At 32.1% G+C, this 12,232-nt stretch overlaps 1 pseudogene; it reads right to left on the bottom strand.

The window, feature by feature from the left end:
* Positions 1–1,255: 1,255 nt before the first annotated feature.
* Positions 1,256–1,427, bottom strand: LOC131813753 (small ribosomal subunit protein uS14-like; annotated as a pseudogene).
* Positions 1,428–12,232: the final 10,805 nt, after the last annotated feature.

The raw sequence follows: 12,232 nt of genomic DNA, 5'->3' as shown, positions 1-12,232 counted from the left end.
ATATTAATTATTTTACTATGAGTCAAATAAACTTTCACAACTGAAACTGAAATGTGTAAAGTTATAAATTTATTTTTCTAAAAAACAAACTTGAAATATCATCTCATGTTCTATCTTCTGGCTTCCGTAACATAATTTAATCACTTGAGATAATGTCAATGAATTGAATAAATTTTCATTCAAATATTGTTTTAACCTACTAAATATAGGGTTATATCTGTCTTCTACATATTATTTCCCCATGACTTCTAAATCCCAGGTGACATAGTATCTTATGTAGCATCCAGATTTTGGTGGGGAATAGGTAGTAGGAACTTACTTGGTCTATTCATCTGCAAGTGTTTTCAGAAACACACTTTACTTCCTCTTGTTATTCATCATAAACTTCTCCCTTTATTGCATCTGATGAGAAGTGCTTAGACCCATGAACCTTCTAGCCACCTAGGTAATTTCGATTATTTCAAGCACCAAGTATTCAGGTTCACTTGCTTTTATCAGATAGTTCTTGACAAATATTCAGATAAATGCAAATTGATATTTTCTCCAAAATTATTTTTGGGTTGGTCCTAAGACACTTAGTTAGGGAGTGTTACATAAGCCTTAAACCAACATGCTGATTCTTGTCACCATTTCTGCATTAAAGCTAGTTTAATATTTTCATATAGTGAATTTCTTTATGGGTTTCATTGAGCTTAACCCCATCAGAAAGGCAAACGTTATAGGTAATCTTTAACAAGAGTCCAGGGACAAGAAGGTAAAGTTCTTCTCTGTTCTTGTTCCTATTTCTTTCCTACTGCAAACAAATTAAGCTCAGGGTCCTTCAAAGCTAAGTCCTTGGTTCTTTAAAATAGGAGACTCTTGAACATGAAGTCTTTTTTTTTTTTTTTTTTTTAAGTGGTAAGGACAGGTTTTAATCAGTAATACATTGTTGCCTTAGAGAAGGAGGACTTTCATTTTGAGGTTATTGTTCCTGCCTTAAGTGTAAAAATCTAATTGAAACACAAAGCTTATTTTCTATTGCCTCAAATTCATTTAATCCTTCTTTTACCTAGTATTTTTGAAATCAATGAATGTTGCTGAACTATTTGCAGGAAGATGGAGGGAAGGATAGATATTTGGTTTATAGGTCTAAATTTTATTTGTTTTTCATAATTGAAATATTTTAGTTTTATGTACAATGAGTTAACATTAAGGTAGGTATACTGGGTCTGCAGTTGAGGTACATATCTTGGATGACACATTCAAGGAAATTCACCTAATCCACCTTAATGATGCCTATATCTTTCCCATACTGACAGAAACACTGGCGACACATACTGAAGCACATTTTTCTGGGCCAGACTGTGCCGGTTTGAGCAGATGTGGCAACCATCAGAACCCTGGCCAGATTTTCTCAGATGGCTCCCGTAGAACTTCTGGTGACCCATCTTGCTCTCTCAGATTCAATGAGGCAAAAGGTGGTCCAAATGTATTATAGCATATTTCTATTTGGACAAATTTTCTAATTTTTTTCAACTTAGTATAACACATATGCAGAGAATCGGCATACCCACAGTTACATCAAAAGCTGCCTGCATACTCAAAGTCAACTACTATTATGATTTCTAACAGATTAACTCAGAGTGCTTTTGATTATGTTTTAAATTCATATAAATTAATTATACTGTATGTAGCCCTTCAGATTTTGCTTCTGTTACTCAGCACTACTTTTATAAGACTCATGCATGTTGCTGACTATAGCTCTACCTATGCCATCTTAATTTCTATATGTTATTCCCTTGAGTAAATTATATTCCAATTAATTGGAAATCATGGATTGCTATTTTAATTTTCCAGTTTAAAACGCTGACAAATAATATTGTTACCAATATTGTTTTTTGCATCTTTTGGTACACATGTGCATACAATTTGGTTTAGAAATTGTTTTCAAGGGGTGCTGGGTGGCTCAGTTGGTTAAGTTTCTACCTTTGGCTCAGGTCATGATCCTGGGGTCCTGGGATCAAGCCCTGCATCAGGATCCCTGCTCAGCAAGGAGCCTGCTTCTCCCCCTCATCCTGCCTGCTGCTCCCCCTACTTGTTATCTATCTCTCTCTCACTGACAGATAAGTAATAAAATCTTTAAAAAGCTGTTTTCAAGATCACTAGATGACTAGAAAAAATTTTCCAAAGGGGGTGTACAAATTGAAATGTGTGAGCACTATATCGTTGTCAATGTTTGGTATTGTTATGAGTTTGGTTTTTTTGTTTGTGGTTTTTTTTTTGTTTGTTTGTTTTTAAGAGTCGTTATTAGAAGGAAACTTCTACAAACTGATACAAGGTTACTGTGAAAAACCTACAGCTAATATTACATTTAATGGTAAAGGACTAGCAATTTTCCACCTAAAAGCAGGGAATAGGCAAGGATGTCCATCTACTATTTCTCCTCAATATTTTACTGGAAGTTTTAGCCACTATAAAACAGATAAATGAAATAAAAGGCATTATGATCTACAGGGGGAAGGAGTAGAACTATTTTATTTGGAGACAAGTTAATTTTCTATATGAAAAATGCTACAGAATTTACCAAGAAGAAAAGCTACTAGAACCAATAAGTGAGTTCAACATGTTTGTATGACACAAGGTTAACCTATAAAAATGCCTAGGTATCCACCTTCATTCTTAAAGAGGATTTTTATGGAGTATATAATCCTAACCAACACATTTTTCAGCAGCATTCTGAAACATGTGTGTGTAGGATCCAAATAACCAATGCTTTATCATTGACACTATTTAGAAGCCCCAATGTATGATAATAATAAAAAGCAAAGTTGTTTCTACTCAGTTTTATTATGTATTTAAATTAAATAAAAACAGTGAACCCAATTATTGCCTATGCTTGGGACAAAATGCCCTCCCCAGTTGCAAGCAGTTATCCATTATTATTATCCAGCTTCCAAACTTTTTGTTCAAAAGCCAACTGTTGTTCTTAATTATAAAGCATGATTGTTACTTCTTTGAAGATAAAATAAATCCTTTCCCTATCTTACTGGTTATTTTATAGACCTCTCTTTATATTTGTTTTTAATTTTTAATTCCATATTTCATTTTTCTCAGGTTTTGTGAGAGTTTGAAAATGTGCAATTATTTCATTACTTTTCTTAGTTGTTCTCTTATTTTTTTCCCTTTATTCTAACCTGTCTTCAATTTGCCAATTTTTCTTCACTTATTTAATCTGGTGTCATTGAGTTTTTAATTTTGATAATCGTATTTTTCAATTGTAGAATTTGTATTTTTTTCAGATCTGCCATGCAATATTTATCATTTCCTGTCCCAACTTGAAGCATTCAGTCTAGTCTTTTATCTCCTCCAACATTTTAATCTTAGTTATTTAAAATTATAAACCTGGAAATTTCTATATATAGCCCTTTTGTGTTTTACTGTCTCTATATCTTATTGCTCGCATGCACATATACACCCAATATGCATCCATGCACACATATCACACATCATCCAAAACCCAAAATAATTATATGAAAAATTCTTCTTTCTATATTCTGAGAGCATATCTATTGAAAAACAAAATAAGCATTGTTAATTTTAACTAGAGGAAACAGAAAACTATCTTCAGGAATTCAGAATTTAATACATAACCTTCAACAAGTCTTAAAAACTATTAGTGTTTAATTTTAATGCACAAAATATTAAGCAAAGGTTATGGTACCTGTGGTACCAAACATGACTATTTGATGGTGAACTTGGAAAAGGACTTATAATTAAAGAGAGGCATGATTTGTTGAAGGGTCCTATTTTCTTCTTAAACTTTCCCTTATAATCTGTTTCTGTCTCTTCATGGGACACTGAAGTGAAATCTTTTTGTTGTGAAATAAAGATAGTGACCCTGAAAGTGAAACTACTGTGCTTTATGGCAGTTGTTATACTGCCAGGTGTCAAGGTAGTCAACTGGGACAATGGGCCATACTGAAAGTAATAATCAAGCTATTGTACAAATATAGGTTTTCCCTGACTTATGATGAGGTTACACCTTGCCCATCATAATGTGAAAATATAAGTCTATAATACATTTAATATACCTAACTTATCAAACATCCCAAGTTAGCCTAGCCTACCTCAAATATGCTCAGAACACTTGCATTGGCTTACAGTTGCGCATACTCCTCCAACATAAAACATATTTTATTATAAACAATTGAATATCTCATGTAATATGTTGGATTCTGTACATAAAGAGAAAACAGACTGGTTATAAATGTTTCACTTATTTACCCTGGTGATCATGTGGCTAAGTGGGAGTTGCTGTGCCCAGCATCAGGAGAGAACATCATAACACCTATTATTAGCCCAGGAAAAGAGCAAAATTAAAAATTCCAGTTATGATTTCTACTGAATGTGTATCACTTTTGTACCATTGCAAATTTAAAAACTCCTAAGTTGAACCATTTTAAGTCAGGGACTGTCTGTACTGCAATAGTGCAGGGAAGAAGCAAAGAGCAAGAAAAGTGGTAGCTCTTTAATTTCCATGTTTTTTTCCCCCACAGATCAACACAGGCTAGGGTCAGTGAGATGACATGCAATGTACGTGGGAAAAGTTGAGGAGAACTGAGGAGAACTGAACAAAAGTCTCCTGTCCAGGATTATTTTCAAAGCTTTGAAATCGAATTGAATTTTCCCTGCTTGTTTTCAGACTTGCCTGGGACTTGAGACCCCTCTTCCTTCTGTTTATACCTTTTTGGAATAGCAATTTCTATCCTATAACTATCCCAACAATATATTTTATAAGTATATAACTTGGCTTCAAATTTCACAAGTACATAGATAACAGTGAATTTTGTCCCTGGATGAACATAGCTGGATTCTCACCTGTAACTGATTTAGGTGAGTTTGAGTTGGTTATATTTAGATGAGGTTTGGGACTTTGAGTTGAAACTGAAATCACTGAAATGGATTAATAATCCTTTTGAGGATGTGGGATTGTGGTGAATTTATTTTCCATAAGGGAAAGACATTAATTTGGAGGAAGACAGAGGGTGCACTGTTATGAGTTGACTTGTGTCCCTGTCAAAGATTCATTGAAATCCTCAGATTAAAATACTCTCACGTTTAAGCAGAAAGTCTTGCATAATAACTCTACAAAATGATTTTTGTTCCAAAGTCAATATACTTGAGTATCAGATACAATTAATGACAATAAGTTTGGTTTTTAATGTAAGTCAAATTGCTATAAATGTTTGTTCATGTCTATTCTGTTTACAAAATGATTTCACTTCAAGAATAATCATTGATTACAATAATGATTAACATAATTAAATAACATAATTTATTAACATAGCTATTCAGTTTGATCATAAACACGATAACAAATTGGCTGAAATCTTAAAATCACTATAGCTAGGATCATTTCACCCAAAACTTCCTAGGATGTTTTTGGCACATGTCCCATCTGCCAAATTTATAATCCAGGCAAATGGTAGCCATAAGCAAGAACAAAAGCTTCAATGTCTATTTGATATTTAACAAATAGACTTTATGCAGTAACCTCCTTCAAGTGGGTATATATATGTTTACTATTGTCTATATATTTTTAAGATGGCCATAAGGCTTCCTCTTCCAAATGGCAACTGCATTTACAACTAAAAAACAAGATGAAATAAAACAAACAACAACCAACCTCCTAGTCTTTGTATTTTCAACTTGATGTATTTATTACTAAGCTTTTTATCTAGAGATAGAAGTGTCTATTTTATAAGAACTGTAATCAAATAGCTATAATGGTACTGTTCATCATCCAGAAATTCCATCGCCTTTATCATCCTGTATCAGTAGTGAAAAATAAAAGAACAACTAAGGCTTGGACAATTTTTTTTGAAGGATTAGCTGCCATGACCTGAGGTATCCTTTACTTCCTCAGCTGATAAAAAATTCACTGGTGGGAAATAAAAGGTTATCATCTTCTTAACTCTCACCTGGTAAGGCTAGCAATTATATGTCTAAGAACTTACTGCCAACTTTTTAAGGTTTATTGCCATATTCAAAAGTCTGTAACTAACAGGTCTAAGCAGATTTACCAAAGGAAAACCTGGAAAACAAAATAAGGATTGTCTTAACACTTCTTTGGAAAAAGACCGTATCAGGTCCTACTAACAAGGCAGTTATCTTTAAAAGCACAGATTCTTGGATTTGTATTTTCAAACTCACAATGCCTCATAATCCCATGACCTGGATATCTTTGATGCTTATAAATGTAAAACTGAGAGTCTTTGGGGATTATCTAGAAACAAAAAACATCATAAATAACTCAACTTTTCCAAAAATTTTTGTTCAAATAACCAATTTTCATACTTCTGACTTATATTTCCAGATACAGACTCTAAATGCAAAAAGCCACCAATTGTTCCCCTTTTCTTCTCTCTCTTTTAAAAAATTATAACTATCTTTACATCATTTGTTATAGTTTAAAATTATAAATTTTTAATTATCAGGGATTAAAAATTTAAGTTTTCTGTTTATTTCTAATACTTTTAAAAATAACTAATCCCTGGCTTTGCCAACACTTAACTGATAGCTTAAAGAAGTAAACAGAAAGATACCAAAACTTGGAAATCTGGCCCCTCTGTCACTTTCCAAATGGAGAAATTCAGATGTAAGATTTTTTTTTTTCCTGACTAGAGAAGAGTCAGTGTTGCTAATGGAAACACTTCAGAGTGTATTAATGTTTCTTGTGTTTCTTAACATCACAATTCTGTATTGTATCTTGTCCAGATCCATAGGCACTTTTGTATAGCCACTATGTGATGAATGAATTCATAAGAAAGATCAATCACACAGAAAATTGGACTAAACATTCCTGTGCTATGGGACTTCATTTGTTCTCCAAACCTGGGAATCTGGATAGGGTTACAGTCTGAACTCTGATATTCAGCATAAGAAAGTTTTCCTGAGCCAAAGGATGGCCAAAATGAATGACTTTCAGAATCCCTAAAAAATTAAAAAATATTTTACTATCACCCTTGAAAAACTTGTCTCCACCTGTTCCTCGCCACTAAAATTTTCCTGAACTCAAGTTGATCACCCAATAGCTGATAAACTGCAACCACCATTTTGCTGCTCTGTCATCTTGTTCTATAACTAATGTCACATGTTTCCACAAAGACTGAGAATTTCTGCAGGGTATATTCTTGGACTAAAACTAAATTCTGACTGATTTTGTTCCATCTTTCATATAATATACTTAAGCACCTTGTTTCATTCCCTAACATTCCTGTCAAAGCTGGTCTCATTGAGCAACTTATTTTTTTTTTTTTGGATTTTTATCTATCTATCTATCTATCTATCTATCTATTATCTATCTTTCTATCTATCTACCTACCAACCTCCCTATCTACCTATTTAATTTTTGTGAAAAAGAAAGGGAGGGAGGGGGAGAAGGGGAAAGACTCTAAAGCAGTTTCTGTGCTGAATGTGGAACCTGAGGCGGGTCTACATTTCATAACTGAAATGATCTGAGCCAAAATCAAGAATCACTTAACTAATTAAGCCACTCAGGCACCCCTAGCAGCATTTTAATATAAAACTTGAAATAATGACTGGGCTTGTTTTTTCTCTTTCCACAATATGTAATGAACATTTGAGTTTGTCACCAGTTAAAAGAGAAACAGAAAAATGAACAAGAAACAAGAATGTGATTTCTATAGCAAGGCAAATGTTCCATTAACAATTTTCCAAAGTAGATAGCCTAAGATAAGCAAATCCAAATGATGGATTCTGTTTCTTCAATTTTAAGAAGAAAACCAAACATAAATCCAGAAAACATTGTGTGATTTGGGCTTTATCGTAACAGGTCAGGGGATTGGTTTTGCTTTGTGTTGGGTTGCAAATACATGTATTAATTATTTATAGATCAAAACAAGGAAATAATGTAATGGTGGATGAAATTCTTATTGTAGATATGTTTAGGGCTAAATAATAGGAAAAAAATATACCTGATCTTAGCCAAAAGAAAAAAATTAGAGTGTTGTTAAGTTTTATGACTTTTTTCTTGGAAGCAATTGAAAACACTAAGCTTTTCTAAAGAGATAAAGCTTAACGAGTTCAACAGAAAATATTGGGAAAGAGTTGATAATGGATTGGAAATATTTTAGAGAAAGATAGATAGTTTAGGGAAGGATGATGTCCACAAGTTCAAGATAGTGTTTAAGCTCAGGATAGTGTTTCAATGAATCAGCTATTTCCTATACTCTAAATTTGAGACCTAGCAAAGATCACCCCCTTCCCCCAAAATCCTAGAATCATGGCCCAAAATGTTTCCTCTTTGTAGAGAGTCTTACCCCTGTTGTTAAGGAGCAATGATGAAATCAAAACAAATAGTCCTCATATTTCAGACAAGTATTTCTTGGGATTCTGGAGTAAGGGGAAAATCCAGCCCTCATTCTCAAAACATACTGAGTTATAAAAGAGCTGTTAAGAATGGGTCAAGGAATCATGTGTTATTTTTTTTGTGTGTGAAATTCTTCACCACACATCCATTGTAAAGTTGGGAAATCTATCCCCATTCCTATCATTTCTGTTGCCACTTCTTCCCCTGAGAAAGTCACCTTGTTTAGTTGATTTATCAGGACCTTGTATTTTCTGCTTCATTTATTCAGGTTTAAAAACCTCAGTAGATGCTTATTTAGCCAGTATCTGTTGCTTAGAGCTCTTTCATCTCCTTTTTTTTTTCCCTTTAAAACATACCTTATTTGCTGATTAATTTTCCACCTATCATATATGATTTAAAATAGTACATAGTTACCTGGAAAAAGAATCTGTTTTATTTGTTAATGTAGCTTTTACAGAATACTTGGGCCTTAAATTAAAGCAATGCTTCTTAATCATGTGTAAGTTACACAACTATCAGCCTTAAATTTTATTTTTGGATTTTAATTACTAGCTTTGAGATCACAATCAGTGATAAGATAATTTATTTAAATTGGTTTCATCACTTACAAGGTAGGAATAACTTGATATGTATATATGACAAATACATGTATACATAGTTTAGAAGAAAGTGTGGTAGTTGATACTAAAGTAATGTTTAAATGGTTTACTATGTCTTTGGCTTTTTGTTTTTGTTTTGTTTTTGCATAGTCAGTTGACCTTTGAACAACAATGGGGTTAGGGACATTGACCCCTGTACATATTTAACTTTTCATACACCAGAAGCCTTAACAATAATATAAACATTCAATTAATACATATTTTATATCTTATATATATTATATATTGTATTCTACCATTAAGTAAGCTAGAGAAAAGGAAATGTGATTAAGAAAATATTAAGAGAAAATATATTCATAAGATTGTATTTATTGAAAAAAATAGTCATATAAGTGGACCCATACTGTCCTAGCCCATTTTTGAGGAGTCAATTGTATCTTTTATTCTCATTGCAATAAGCTTTTGGAACAATATAGAAAAATACTGTGGTCTTGAAACAAAAATCCATGTGTTCAGCTTTAAGTTGGTTCCATTATATCCTATATCTGTAATTAACAAATTAGCCATATTCAGGAAAATAATAACTGCATAAATATCCCCTCAAATTACTCCTTAAATATAAATGTAAATAATCATTTGATTTTTTAGGGATTTTGGTAATTATGATACAGTTTATCTTTATATATACATTTTTAATAGTATCATTTTACACATATGTATTCACCATCTGTATTTTTCTAAGTTCCTAAAATATTTCTGACATACGTTTTCAAAGTCATTATCTTCATGACTACTTGGGGATTTAGGTCATGCTTCTTCCTTCTGCCTTTGGGTGTCCTTTTACACACAAAACTCTCACTGAAAATTTTAGTGTCAGTGCTCTGTAAAAGTCCTATATGCATTTCATGCTGTGGTATTCTTTTTATGTTATGGTGAAAACACAGGATAAAGATACTGCAAGTAATGAGATATTTATTTATACAGTAAGTATCAGTACTTAAAAAGAATAGTAAGGATACTAAAACGAAAATATTAACCTAGATCACATTTTAATAATGTTTCATACAGATAACAAAAGAACAAAATATATTGTTTAATGAATAATCATAATGTGAATACCTGTGTAAACACCACTCTAGTCAAGAAGTAATAAAATATCACCAGCAACTCAAAATCCTCTCCCCTTGTCTCGTGATTATTTCAGTCACAAATTCAGCTATTTCCCAGAAGTCACCATTATAATGATTTTTGTGATATTCATTATTTCACTTGTCTCTATGGTTTTCTCAATGATGTACACATCCTTTAAACTGTATAGTTTAATATTGTCTGTTATCGAACATTTCACATGTAGAATGCATGCTATAAGCAGTGTTTTTTCTTTTTTCTTTCACCTAAGAGCATGTTTTCCAACCTCTTTTAGTTGTTTTATGTAATTGTGGGATCATTTTTATTAAAGCAGTTTTGTATTCTTGCTTTTAGTGATAATGACATTTAGAATCAATCACAATTCATTTATTCATTTTATTCATTTATTTATTCATTTAATCACAATTCATTTATTCATTTTCCCCCCTCTACTATTGAGAATCCTGCGATAATCATTCCTGCACATGCATTATGCTACTTTTGAGTCTAAGCTTATTCTAAGTGGAATAACTTGGTCTTAGGGAACACATATGTCCATCTTTCCTAAATAAAGTCAAACTCTTCTCCTGTATACATTGCCATCAACAGTACATATTTTTTAAACTATTTCCATTTCCTACTACTCTTGGATTAGCCAGTCAGTTATTTGTTTATTTATTTATAAATAAACATAAATAAATAAAATATTTTATTTATTTATAAAAAATCTTTATTTTTATTTATGTTTATTTATAAATAAATAAATAAACATAAATAAAAATAAAGATTTATATTTATTTATTATTTATAAATAAATAAATAAACATAAATAAAAATAAAGATTTTATTTATTTATTTGAGAGAGCGAGTGAGTAGGGGGATGAGCAGAGACAGAGGGACAAGCAGACTTCTTGCTCAGAGTAAGAGTCCAACTTCATGACCCTAATTTCATGCTGTTGTATCAGAGAACACTGTATGATATCTAACTTTGTAAATCTACTGAGTCTTAATATGTGCCCCAACAGATGATCTATCCTGGAAAATGTTGCTTGTGCACTTAAGAACAATGTGCATCCTATTGTTTTGGGTAAACTATCTTGTATATATGTTTTAGATGTACTTTTCATTGTGTTAGTCAAATACTCTGTTTTCTTACTTTTCTTCTATCTAGTTCTTTCCATTGTAGAAGATGGAGTACTGAAATCCTCACCTATTTTTGTAGAACTGCCTGTTGTTTCCTCTGATTCTGTCAATTTTTACTTCATTTATTTTAATAATCTATTATTATAATAACCATAATATCTTTTTGCTATTGAACTTTTATTAAGATACACTGTTCATCTCTGTGTCTTGCAACTTTTTTATTTCAATGTCTTTCATGCCTGATATCAGTATAAATACTCCTAGCCTCTTTTTATTACTTGCCTAGAATATATTTTTCTATCCTTTCACTTTCAGCTGATTTATATCTTTGGATCTAAAGTGAGTCTCTTATGAATAGCATATAGTTGGATTTTTTCTCTCTTCTTCTGTTTTTTTTTTTTTAATTGGAGAGTTTATTCCATTTATATTTAAGAAATTGCTGATAAGGAGTAACTTAATTCTCTCATTTGTTATTTATTTTTTCTGTGTCTCATAGTTGTCCCACATTCTTGCAATGCTGTTTTGCATATAACTAATTTTTGATAGTGAAAGTTTCTAATTGCCATCTCATTTCTTATGTATATCCTCATGCATATATTCTACAATTGTGTAATTTGAGGTATCACAGGACTTGCATTTAAAATCTTAAAGCTCTAAAATTCTAATTTGAATTTATACCAGATTAATTTCTTTTTTTTTTTTTTTTTTTTAATTTTTTATTTTTTATAAACATATATTTTTATCCCCAGGGGTACAGGTCTGTGAATCACCAGGTTTACACACTTCACAGCACTCACTAAATCACATACCCTCCCCAATGTCCATAATCCCACCCCCTTCTCCCAAACCCCCTCCCCCCGGCAACCCTCAGTTTGTTTTGTGAGATTAAGAGTCACTTATGGTTTGTCTCCCTCCCAATCCCATCTTGTTTCATTTATTCTTCTTCTACCCACTTAAGCCTCCATGTTGCATCACCACTTCCTCATATCAG

Source organism: Mustela lutreola, chromosome 13 (genome assembly GCF_030435805.1).
Source record: "Mustela lutreola isolate mMusLut2 chromosome 13, mMusLut2.pri, whole genome shotgun sequence".
In the NCBI taxonomy this organism is placed as follows: Eukaryota; Metazoa; Chordata; class Mammalia; order Carnivora; family Mustelidae; genus Mustela; species Mustela lutreola.
This window is presented reverse-complemented; position numbering and strand designations above follow the sequence as displayed.